The sequence below is a fragment of the Pleurodeles waltl genome, chromosome 9 (assembly GCF_031143425.1).
Source record: "Pleurodeles waltl isolate 20211129_DDA chromosome 9, aPleWal1.hap1.20221129, whole genome shotgun sequence".
NCBI classification, from domain to species: domain Eukaryota; kingdom Metazoa; phylum Chordata; class Amphibia; order Caudata; family Salamandridae; genus Pleurodeles; species Pleurodeles waltl.
This window is the reverse complement of record NC_090448.1, coordinates 973,832,521-973,845,890: the sequence shown is the minus strand read 5'-3', so window position 1 is coordinate 973,845,890 and position 13,370 is coordinate 973,832,521. Positions and strand designations below refer to the sequence as shown.

General features: G+C 44.5%; 1 protein-coding gene across 3 annotated transcripts in view; it reads right to left on the bottom strand.

The window, feature by feature from the left end:
- The window catches only part of VIPAS39 (VPS33B interacting protein, apical-basolateral polarity regulator, spe-39 homolog), a 299,691-nt gene that overhangs the window by 268,291 nt on the left and 18,030 nt on the right, over nt 1–13,370 (bottom strand). The gene's annotated exons all lie outside the window — the stretch shown is intronic.

The window sequence follows — 13,370 nt, the reverse complement described above, 5'->3', positions numbered from 1 at the left end:
GATGTCGAAACTTATGTAACTTCTTGTCCAATATGTGCTCAAACCAAAACACACTGATCTAAAACGGCAGGTTTATTGATGCCCTTGCCTGTGCCATCTGCTCCGTGGCACACACTGTCTACAGATTTTTTATGTTCTTTGCCATCTTCTGCAGGACACCATGCCATAATGGTAACTGTTGACTCGTTTCCCAAGATGGCTCATTTTACAGCCTTGAAGAAATTACCCACTGCTAAAGAAATGAGCCAAATCTTTATGCAAGTTATTTTTTGCCTACATGGCCTCCCACAAATAATCATTTCAGATCGAGGACCCCAATATGTGTCACGTTTTTGGAAAGCCTTTTGTAAATCCTTACACATAGATAGATATGGATTCCATTCCAGAGCAATGGGCAGACGGAACGCCTTAATTAGGGGCTACAACAGTACCTATGCTGTTTTCGTAATGCCACACAAAGTAACTAGCCCTTGTATCTCCCATTAGGCAAGTTTTCCTATAATAATACAGTTCACAGTATGACAGGATCCACACCTTTTGTATGTACTTATGGTTTTCATCCTACAGCTTTTCCTAATGTCACCCGTGAACAATCTACAGTTACACCGGTTACCTCATTTGCTCAGCATCTTCACCACGTCCAAGACATCATACGTACCCCTATTCTAGCCATGAAGCGATATACGAATAAAGTCGCTGATACCCGGCGTAGTACTGCACCATCATACCACCCTGGGAATAAAGTATGGATTTCCTCTAAATTTCTGCCTTTTCGTTTATCCTAGAATAAATTCAAGCCCGTTATTATGGACCTTTTAAAAAATGCTCCATGGGCCTAATCCAGTTTCTGTTTGACTTTGTTTACCACAGACTTGGAAGGTTCATCCGGATTTTCATGTTTCTCAACGCAAGTCTTTTGTCCCTGATCCCTATCATAGACACGCCCGATATCCTCCTCCAGTTGATGGCCATCCTGAGTATGAAGTACAAGAAATTTGTGGTTCTTGCATTTTCCGGAAACGTCTCCAGTGCTTGATTCACTGGAAAGGCTACACCATTACCGACTGTTCTTGGGAGGATGCATCGTCAGTCCATGCACCCCACTTTATCCGCAGGTTTTTTCATCGTTTTCTGGACAAGCCTGGGGCTTCGAGGGGGCCTACTGTGATGCTGCGGGTTCCACGGCGTCCCACTCGCAGGCTGAGGTAGGTTTGGCGGTCCGCATTTCAGGCGGCTGGTCCTGCCGTGGACCGTTCTTTGGGCTGTGACCTATTCTCTCGGCCGCAGTGTGGCCCATGAGTCCTCTCTTGGGCTCTGGGCTGCTCCGCATCTGTTGGCGGCCCCCATAAATTCTTTCTTTTACCTGTTCTCCTAGATTCTTTTCTTTTTCCTTTTTGTTGATCATATTGTCTTTTTCCCCAGGTGTCTGTGCTTTCTTCCCTGCATGCATTGCATTCCCTTTTCTGACGTGGCATTTTCTTTATTTCTTTCTTTATGGCTTTCCCAATCCAAGATGGTATCATGAGCTCTTCCTGCATGTCACTTCCTGTTTGGTAGTATAAAAGCACCGAAGATCCTTCTTTCCTTGCGTTGCAAACGCTTCCGTTTTGGTGGTGACTCTTCGTTCCTGCTCCCAGTTGGTCTGGATCTCTGTCATGTTTTTTTCCAGCAGTCTTTGTTCCTGACTCTGAGGTCTTATTGTTTCTCTTTTTATTTTATTCCAGGAGTTCCTGTGGTTGAGTTTTTTTCCCATATCCTGGGTTTTTCCTTTGGGACTCCTTCTGGTGGGTACAGCCTGCTTTGGCGTCATATAGTCGGCAGCACCATGGCTACCGGAAGGGGTCACCCTTATCTTGGTCAATCTAGAAAAAGCAAGAAACAAGGTGGTGCTTCATGATTGCAGGCTACAGCGGTAAGAGACGTGCAGACCGTGACACCACCAGCACTTGGACGCCCACCCAGACCTATTGTGGCCAAACTACTACACTATAAAGACTGCTACTTACTCATTCCGGGTGGTAAACGGCCAAGATTCCTCATTTTATGGCCACAGTACAAACCAAACGGGCCTCCTTTTTGGCAGCAAAATGGACACTGCGAAAAGCAGGAGTCCGATACTCTCTTATCTTCCTTACCAGATTGAAAATCATGGTAGATGGCCACTCACATTTCTGTCAGGACCCAGATGATGAGTGGATGTGGTTGGAGACTTATAGGTACGGGACAGACGGGCCCCCTGGAGGGACGAGAGAGAATCCACTGCGCTGCAGGAAATGCTGGAGATATTTGGGTCGTCCAAGGCCAAACAAGCTAACAAACCCACCTGTTTACAATCCGACCTGGGTAAAGAGGCAGCACTACAGGCAGCAGCTTTGCTGACTGCTAAGGGGGCCACAGATAGAGAGGATGACAATAGCTCGGAATGCCGGGATGACATCTCAGACTCAGACTTTGCCTTCCCTAAGATAGAGGGGCCCCGCACGTGACCTCCCAGATGGCAGAGGACATTGCTTGACCAACACTGCTCCCCCGGGTGGTTCTACTCAAATTGAACCGTGGGTGTTAATTCTGCTGCACGCGGAGGTTGCAGACCTGTGGAACTATTCTTACACACACCCCTTACCACCACCCAGAGAATTCTGGAGTTGAGTTGCTATTTGTTGCTCTACTGTTAGATAGAATGGTTTAGGTGGCCCGGTCTTGCTGGACTGCTCTAAGGTTGGGAAGTTGGAATGTTCATATTTTTTTTTACTGTCCTGTGCTGCCTTGTGGGTGGTAGGGTTTGATGTGGGGCTGGATGGGTGGGGCGGGGGGTGTTGCTCACAGTATGGATGAAATATTACAAACTATATCACTATCACACCTAACACCTACAAACTGATTACCTCGAATGTTCGGGGACTGGGCCCTATGTCCAAATAGCATAATATCCTACGGTACTTAAACAGGCGGGGTGTACACATAACCCTCCTCCAAGAGACACACCTTACACTCACAGAGGCTGACTGCTTACGCAGGCGCTGGTGAAGACAGCTCCACGCGACCACCCACTTGGCCTTTGCAAGGTGGAGGCATTGCTCTGGGTACGTGCAGTGGTTCCCTTTGAAGCCACAATTGTGGACATAGATAAGGAGGGCAGATACATGCTAGTGGAGGGGGGCCTAGACGGCAAGCCACTGTTGTTAGGTAGTATACATACAATGAATCATGATCAATCCTTATTCTTCCATACTCTGTCTGCAAGGATGGCCAAACTGACGGAGAGCCATATCTTCTGAGTGGAGACTTCAACAGTGTCTATGGACCACTCTGCCCGCCGATCCCGGGGGCTACGGCCCACAGGGTGGCTGTTAGTTTGTCAACCTGGGTTGAACACTGGAATATGTAAGACCCTTGGCATACATACCACCATACAGAAAGGGATTACTCTTTTTTTCTCAACTATACGCCAAGTCCATACGCAGATTGCAGATTCATTTGCACCAAATCCTTTAGCGGCTCCATCATGCAAATGGAATAGGCCGCACACTGTCGGATCACAGCCCACTCCTGACTCTGCAGCCGACTGCCACACAGCTCCCCCCATTGCACCCTGACAGGATAGGGAGTTTTTTACCTTCAACCTGATGACGTTGTCAAGCCAGGGCACTGAATAGGAAATCTTTAAAGTGGTGGTGAGAGGGCATTGCCTAGGGCAAACGGTGTAAATCCGATGCAATCTGGAGCGTGACCTCTGAAACTTGGAGACTGAACTGCTTGCACAGGACAACGAACAAGGCACAAGCCTGGGGGCCCTCCTGCAGGTACTGGAAACAAGAGAGATGTACAACGTGGCCTTGGAACGTCTCAGGTGCCACAATTATACAAACTACGTGAACCGTGCTCAAGTTGAAGAGGGAAAATCTAGTAGTCTGCTGGCCTGGCTTGTTTGGCCAGAGTCTAGAGGCACCCCAATTACGAGGCTGCTGACGTCAGAGGGGGTGATTATTCACTCCTCTGTGCACAGGGAACAGACACAGGTGCCACAGGCACCACAGACAAACCTTCCTCTGACACTGCACAACTCTCTGGAGTGCCTGCACCGGAGGACCCTCCCAGAGGACGAGCGGGAGCCGATTGGTGCTCCGGTGTTGGAGGTAGGGGTCAAGGTGGCCAAAAAGGCTTTGGCAACTGGCAAGACACCGGGCACAGACGGATGGACTCCCTCCAGAGATCTATAAGTTATTTGCTGGAACAGTGGCTCCAAAACTTGTTAAATTGTATGTTGAGACATATGAGTTGGGTGTCCTTCCCCCAACTAGGGAGTCCCTGGTTGTCCCATTGCCCAAATCCACATCACAGGATGAAACGGCCTCTGATTTCCATCCCCTCTTCATGCTAAATACTGATTTCAAAATCTTGAGCAAAGTCCTAGCTGCTAGACTGCTCACTTGCTTGCAGGTCCTGATCCACAAAGACCAAAATTGGTTCATACCCACTCATAATACCGCTCACAACCACCTCCGCCTCTACTCAATACTTTACATACAAGGCCATACAGTAGACCCATTGGCGGTCATCATGTCAGTAGACTCCTTATCTACCTTCGAGATGGTTATAGGGACATTCCCCGGGCCTCGCAGCTGCTGGAGGACTTTTGGCCGACAATCCGGTCTTCGGTTAACCAGAGGAAGACCTGTGTGTTCCCGGTGACTGAGGGCCTCCACTGTCCCACTTCGTGCCCACTAGACGTGACATGGTCCCCATGTACATTTAAATACCTGGGCATCCAGGTCTTCCATGATCTAGGGAGGGAAACTTGGGGAGGGTCTGTAGGTTGTTGGGGTCTGTGTTTTTTTTTGGGGCGCACCCTCAAGTTACCCATCATGGTGCGCATCTCACTTACCACAATGGTGATGCTCCCAAGACTGCTTTATTATTTTGCAAACTTACTGGTGCGGGTCACAGTGGTCTGGTTCAGGAGACTGGATGTTCTGTTCCGGGAACTGATTTGGGATTGGGGAGCCAGAGAGTTGTGCTGGCTACCCTCTGCCCGTCCTTCCATGGTGGAGGGAGGGGGGTGGTCTGTGGGTACAAGACTTTGAACTATACTACGCAGTGGCTTGCGAGATCGCTGGGTGATGCAGGTGGCATGGAGCTGGGACCAATTCGACCTGACCTGGTGTTTTGCTGGTGGTGAGGATTGAGGCGTACAGCCACAGGGATGCCCTATGGCCCTGAGCTCCCAATGGTGGGCCTCCCACACGGTGACTCCCCTTACTTTCTTCACAAAGCAACAACTGGGCCACTGGACAGGCAAGGTAATTGAGACCCTGGGAGATTGCTTTCAGATGGGTGTTGAACAGCCCGGCTCCCCCGGGACAATTCCTTACTTATGAAGCACTGGCCTGCACACTACTAGAGTTATAGGGTAATGCTGACGTGGAACGGCCCATGCATGCAGTCCTTCAATACCTTTTGACGCTAGGGGAGAGCACTCACTTAGTCACCTGGTTCTACAGAGCACTGAATGGTCAAGTAGGGAAACAAATGGATGCCCTCTTAGCCCGCTGGACTACTGACATTGGCTGAGACCGGTCGAACATGGATAGGGGGGAGAGTACTTGATTACCCACACAAGGTCTCCCATAATACCAGACTCAAATACATACAGATTATTTACACACACCAGACCTCTCTGACCCCCGATAGAATCTGAACTATTTATGGGGGAGTCCCCAAGGGATAGACCTGCTGCAAGAATCTAGATGCTGATTTCGGTCACATGACTTGGGGATGCCTTGGAGGGTTCTGGCAGGAGGTTGTTGAGAGACTGAATCAGACACTGCATAGATCCCTCGATAACTCCACTGCAACGTGCCTGCTGGGCCTCTTCCAAAGTCCAGCCCCCTAAAAAGTGGGGAATAGTTTTATAGACCTGGCCAAGTGGAGAATAGCCTTGGCATGGAAATCACGCACAGGTCCTAGACTGGAGACGTGGGTGAAAAATGTTACACTGTTGGCTAGGGCAGAGGAAAGGGTGTGGCGCTGAGAGGAGGCATGAGGGATCAGGCAGCGACCCATTATGGGCAGAGATAGTAGATGGTTGGGAGTCCAACAGAACAGAGAGTGACTCCACAGGAGAATGACTGATGAGGCAGCGGAGCACACAGATGGCGGGGACACAAACTATCACAGAGAGTGACCATCAGTTCTGAGGGACCCAAGAACAAGACTGACCGATGTACTGCCCCTGACACCCTGAGGTGTTAAAACCCTAATGGTGGAGTGCCAGTGGCTCCCACCTCCCGCCATGCTGCCGGGGCGTTCACCCAGCTTACCCCCCCACCCCACCCCATAATACTGCCTTGTAGTTCTCCACTCAAGAACTCCAATTTAATATCTGACTCTTCACCCCCTAGAATACCAGCAAACTTGGGCGTTATGCTCTTAGTTGACTGTTATAAAAAATGTTAATTCTTTACTCTTTATGGCATTGTCTCATTCGGCAGACATACCTGTACCCATGACCATATATCACCGCAAGTAATCACTGGTCTATAAAGAGAGCCAGGGTGACCTTAACAGAAGAGTGTTATATTGTAGGCATCTATGTTATATAATACAAATCGCAAAAATATTGTGCCGACCTACGTGCCAGCATAATACTGTACAAATGTGATGCCTGAAATGCCAATAAATAAAAGGGTTGATAAAAGAAACTGGCTGTCTGTGGTGCACTGTGCATAAACATATGTTATCTTGATATGCCTCTTTACTCATGTTGCTTTCTCAAATAATCATTGCACCCTCTTAGATATGAACAGTGTTAAGAATCACTAAACATAGATATATTCAGTTACATGGTTTACCCACTTCACTTAAATAACAGGATACTGTGAATGTGTTGGATAGATGAACTGGAGTACTCCTGTTCAATTCATTCGGGATCCCACATTACAGGTTTTAACAAGCACAAGATGACTCACAGTTTCCCTATACCTACTGAATATGGCTAAGTTTATTAATGTTATGTTGTAGATGGATTGATCACTTTGATTGATGACTACAGCTCCCCTGCGACTACATACTTATGTAGTGAGTATGTGATCATTTGACATTAAGTGACTGGAGACTATATTGTGACAGTGAGATTACCTAGACCACTTTTTCTTTTGTCAAATGTGACTATTGTCCTGAAAAGACCTGATAATTAATTCAGGATCTCAAAACGCCAACATCTACCTTCCTTTAGTTATCAAATGATTTGTTTCATATGGTGGGAATGTACATCAACTGTGACAGTCTCTTAAGAATACTGCCTCACTAGCGTAACAACCATGGGATCTGCACAGTGTCTATTTGGAACATCTGTACATATGCTTATTCTTCATTAGCACTATGCCATTTGCTCTATTTTTTCATTGCACATAATGCTCCTTTATCTTATAAGACAAATAACTAAAAGCTAGAAGAAAATGAAAAAGTGGATTGATATGATTTTGTCAAATATTTAATGGCATTTAATGGATCAAGACATGATATGAACACTCACAGACATAAATAAATTACGTGTTAACTTTAAGAGAAGTATTTATCTAAATGAGTCCCATGGAACAATTGTTTGGTTTACATATAATTACCCTAATTCCTGTGGGCATAGATTGTTGCCCATGTCGTTGAATACATAGCATTGATGAAATGGGCACCTAGACCATTCGCACCCTAAATTCATCACTTTATTGTTTCTTTGGCTGGACACTTGTTTGGTGGTGGACTTTGGGCTATATGGTGTCATGCACTGGACCTTAAACTCACTAGGTTGTCCGGCTTACCGCCAGAAATATTGAAACAAAGAGCTAGACTCAGAACAAACATTTTACATTTTGGCTATCTGTCCGGTCCCTCTGTCACACTGACTGACAATTGGCACGTCTCAATGTTATTTAAAAACAATACAAGGAGCACATTGCTGGTGAAACAGCACAATTCTCCCAAATGCGTTCAGGTAAAAGCAGTTCACAAATAAGAAGTGTTCACCTGCAAAATGAGAGCAGGCATGGCTGGACTTCTTTGAACACGTGGGTTTCTTTGTCACTGCCATTTCATCAGCAGAGAGGAGCCATGTACGTTTGTGATGCTTGAAATACTGCTCATGGATTCTCAGCAAAAGTACCACTCCAAGCAGGTAGGTTCATCCCTTGAACTACAAAACTGAATCAGACGAGGAAGCGTGTGCAGAAGGTCACTCTGGGAATAGTGCAACAGTACTCTAAAATGCTTAGGGCCACATGTACAAAGTTGTGTGTTTGCAATTTCCTAATTGCAAATCTTTGTGATTCGCAATTATGAAATCACAACCAGCTATGTACAACAGTGTGCTTTACACTGTTTGTGATTCCCTGTCGGTTGCAATTGACCTGCCTCACCAATATTCATGAGGTAAGTCGCAATTTGCGACCGATTGGGAATCTCTAAAAACACAGGGATGGTAGCCTGCTGGGGACAGCATACCACTAAGTCTGTGTTTTCTTTTAAATAAAGCAACATATTCTTTTTACGCAGCCCGTTTTCCTTAATGGATAACGGGATGCGTTTCAAAAACAAAAATGAAAAATTTCTTTTCACTTATTAAGAGTAGGGCGTGGGCCATGGGATGACTGCCTGCACTTAAAAAACGTTTTGCGTCCATTCACAACAGGGAAGGGGGTCCCTTGTGGACCCCTTCCCGATTGTGAACGGGTGACCACCAAATTGTAATTGGTGCTAAAAAACAAATGTTTTGCGACCGCATTTTTATCGCAAAACATTCATACAGACCCCTGTGAGTCGCTGTTAGGAAGGGAAGCCCTTAACGTGACCCTTCCTAATACTGAATAACTGACCCTTTTTGCGTTTCGGTATTAGGTTACCGAATTGCAAAATAGGGTTTGGTACATAGGAAAAAGATTTTTCCAGTTGCAAACGGTCACCTCTGCGAATCAGGCCATTTGTGAGCTGAAAAAAGCTACATACATCTGGCCCAGTGTTACTATACTAGCACAATTAGCCAATATATATTATATTGTACTGTCGTACCTTAAACGGCATAAACTGGGTTTCACCCCAAAACTGGGTTAGAGAGTGTTAGTTAGCTTTATTTCGGTAAAAGAAAATACCATCAAAGCATATAAACAAAACACATAAATACATCAGAAGATAAAGTAAAAATCATAAAACCTCTAGCTAATAGTGGCGAGCAATAAATATAACAATTCTGCCACATGAAAAATCTAGTGTAAGAATAAAATACAATTTAATAAAACACATTTGCGAGTTAAAAAAGCAATATTAGGATCATAACTACAAAGTTACAGCACATCTCAGATTCTCAAATAGAAACTAGTTCTCATAGGTCCTAGCTAAAATATTGGGTTTCAATTTACAATTGCTAACTCATAACAATAATAATGCTATATATCATGATTGGCACTCCAAGGATTTACGTATAATGGGCCAAATTGCCTCCAAGAATTTTGCCAATAAACATGCCACATTGCCATACACGTTTGATTTAAAAATCCTGAGGGCTAGTTACCACTCCTAAAACCCTTGGATCTGCAGAGTGGAATAAGCCAACGTGCCCTCTGCTTAGAATAAGTTAGAGTGTGTCTAGAGGTACTTCTAGTATCAATCATAGGCTCCTTAAATCTCTTCTATGGGCAGACTTGTAAGCCCCATAGTTTTTGCCTATATATCTTCACACCAGGGCTTGTTAAGCCACACTGTTTTGATCCCCAAAACATCACTGATAAAGTGGAGGAAAGAGGACCTTGTCTCAGTTTTCTTAGCCTAATACAGGAGACTGTGATAAGCAATGTACCTCTTTCCCGCGATTTCTTGTATTATTTGTGAGGCATCCCATGATTTGCCATCGAGCAGCTCCTGAAGGAGCCAAACATTGCAAGAGAAATCGCACTGCTGGGATATCACCACCAGTTCTCCCAAGTAGTTTCCGATTGCTGCACTTCATAACATAGCGCCTAATGCACAAACACTAAACAAACATTTGAAGTCATACATCAGGCCTAGAAGGTTTCAAGACTTCCTTGCTTTTCATTGAGTACATTCATTTAATTTACTTTTCAGTATCTGTGTGGCCTTTACTGTTCGTTCTATATTTGGGTTTCTGACCCCCCCACACCTTCATTGTTTGTATGCAGTACCCTTGGAGAGTGTCTCAAGGAGCAATGTGGTTATCGAGTTGGAGCGCCACAGTATTGGTGGCCGTCGGACACCATTAGTAAGCACCATTATCAACTGAAGATACAGTCTGGTAACTGCAGACTTCTCAGGGATCCCCACAACCCACACAAAAAAGGCCCGCCCTCCTCAGCATCAGTGCTCCTTCAAAATTACCATTATCAAAAGCATCTGAGACATATAGCCATCTCATTGATGGTCTTGGACCTAAAGTACACATTTTCAGGAAGGAGTTTCAAGTCTGTCGACCTTAAAATAGGACAGTTTAGGAATTACTGTTTGTGAAGAAATATAAGTCTGTTGTATTAGTGCAGACAATTGCTCTTTCCTTGAACATGTCTAGTGGTTCTTCAGCAAATACACACACAGACACACACACACAACAACAACATGTGGTCAATGTGAATTGTATTCTAAATTTCTGGCTTAAGGATCTTCCAAATTATACAGATTTGGAGAATACCAATAAAACAACGCATCTCTGGATATATTTTCCTTCCAAATATCTGTCTGTATTAACTGAACAAACAGAGAGATATCTCTGCTGTTAGATGTGCAACATAAAAGCACAACAGAAGAAATAGCCCTTTTGTCCTTGTGCATAGAGATTGCTACAATTAATATATTTAACTCAGGGATAGGACTGCAATGTGAGATATTGACTTGTATCATTTGCGCAGTCGAAGGGACAGCTGTGTTGTGAACCTCTCCGCAGCCTGGAAGCATCCTCTTCTGTCTGATAGCCAAACCAGTAATATCTTTACAAATAAATTACTTATTCTCTAAGTCTCATAGACATGTGTAACAGAACTTGTTCTGCTCTCTAGACACATTTATCATGTCCATTCTAACATCTATACAAACGGAAGGCAAGAGCTGAACTCTTGGCGAGAAGTCCATTGTTTGCTGAGCTCTGCTGCCTGAGGTTTTTAGCAAAGTCGTTGTTTGAAAACCATGAACATCCAACTTCTCAGTTAGGCCTCTGCATTCTTCCAGATTTGGACAAAACAATGTAACTAAAAAGGCAGTCAACCTTTGCCCTTGTTGACTCTGAGCCATGCAAACTGGAGCACACAATGCTCAACAGATACACAGACCATTGACTCTGGGTCTCCTTGCTATGGGAAACAGCCTTTACCGCAAGGGCCGAACCGAATGCGTCTTTCCCACGCATTTCTTTACCACGCATGTTGTTACAACAACATGCCATAGGGAAAGCAGCATTGGAATTTAAAGTCCAACGCTTTCCCTACTGTTGCATGGACTGGAGTTGGAATAATAAATTATTCCGCTCCAAAGTCCAGCGCTTTCCATAAGGCATGACACTGTAATGATATGCTTGGTAAAGGAATGCGTGTTAAAGATGCATTCATTGTAATTACTGCGGAGTAATGGCATGCATTGTAAAGGCATGCATTCTTCGGACATACAACCCTTGCTATCACCTGTCTGACGTTACCACTTGGTGGTAGAGAGCATCTGGCCCTGATCCTTACACCACAAAACAGCTCTCTAGAGCCATGAGCCCACTGACATTCATTCTGCCTACCAAAAGAAGCCTTTGGTCGCAATGCACACCATGCAGATCAAAAACGGCCGCAGACTACCAGCTTACCCTGGATGTGGGGCTAACCAGACAAACCAAAGGGAATTTGGGTACAAATACAACTGCATACTATTCACTATTCTCAAAGTAATTGTTTAACCTACTACGTTATTTTGTTGTAGTTTATACATCCGCTACCTTGCATTTGGCACAAAAGAACATGGAATTTACACTTGTCTCTAAGCATATACTTTACAATCCAGCAAAAACATCACTTGCTGCGCTAGCAGCGTATGAGCTTCAGCACCGTTTAACATTAGTACGTTAGTTTTTTAGTTGCTTTTGAATGTATAAAAGTACATCACCATCCGAAGGTCTCTTGCTGCTATACGGACTTAAAGAAAAAACAAAAACAGGAAAACGATTATGGAAGCAACCAGGCTTTATGGGCATTTCTGCATTGTAAAGGAGTGGTGATTGAAATTCGAGGGGTAGCCGACTACAGATTTGAGTGTCTTGGACTGAGAAAGGCTGATCTCCCAATCACATTTTCTGGAAATGAGGGATGACAAGTGAAACTGATCATCCTGATTGAGCAGTCTTCACAAGATACGTTTAGGTGATGTACCACAGAGAGGTTAGTGGATTATGTAAACTGCTTTCAAAAGTAACATGGTTACACAAAGTTAACATAGCTTGGGTTTGGCATGGAAGAAGCAAGGGGCACCAAAATTTAGCCTGACTGGCTGGCCTGAGGCCAGATAAAAGATGGATTCCTAATTCCCAAGCAGAAACTGTTGCAACAATCTAGTTTCGAGCCAGTAATGGCAGGGATTCATTTTTTTTCTGCACCCAGGGAGTAAGGGAATCAGAGGTTAAATATGTTGTAAACTGTATACACATGAGAAGATGGCAGAAGAGAACTTCCAGTCCATCTGAAGAGAGATGTTGGCTTTAACTCTCAGACTCTTCACACTGGTGGCAGGAAGGGGACAATGACTGACGTCAGCAGGCCAGAATCTGTGTTGCCAGAGATTTTGTTTGCTTCCAGTTATTAAAAGGTCACTCTTATTGAAGTTACGTTTCCACCAATAATGGTCCATTCAACTGTAGACCACAGAAAGGCAACTCTGTAGAGGGGGAGAATTGCTGGAAGACGTACTGCACCCAAACTAAAGTTGAGTACCTTCCATGTATGTATATACGTTGAGGTCAAAAGAACACAAGCGCTGCGAGAAGCCTTGTGTAAATGTTAAACTGATATGTGGAGACTTTGTTAATGAAGACTTGAATCCTTTGTTAATGACTTTAAGTGTTAATTAAGCCAGTTCAGTTTCATATTCATATCGTACGAAATACAGCATCTTTGAGTGGCCTGTTATAACATTAATGTAACACTAGTGGCACATTTCACAATAGATGCTAAAGCTTTAATGTTGTTATAGCAGAACCTTTAAGTATGGCTGCTGCATTTTTAACTAATAGTGCAAGAAATTCTCAGCAGAGATGATGTACCCTTAACGTGACAGCAACAAAACTCCTCAGCAGGACAACTATAATTTAATTTCATTTAATTGGTAGTACCATAACTAAAACAAGGGAA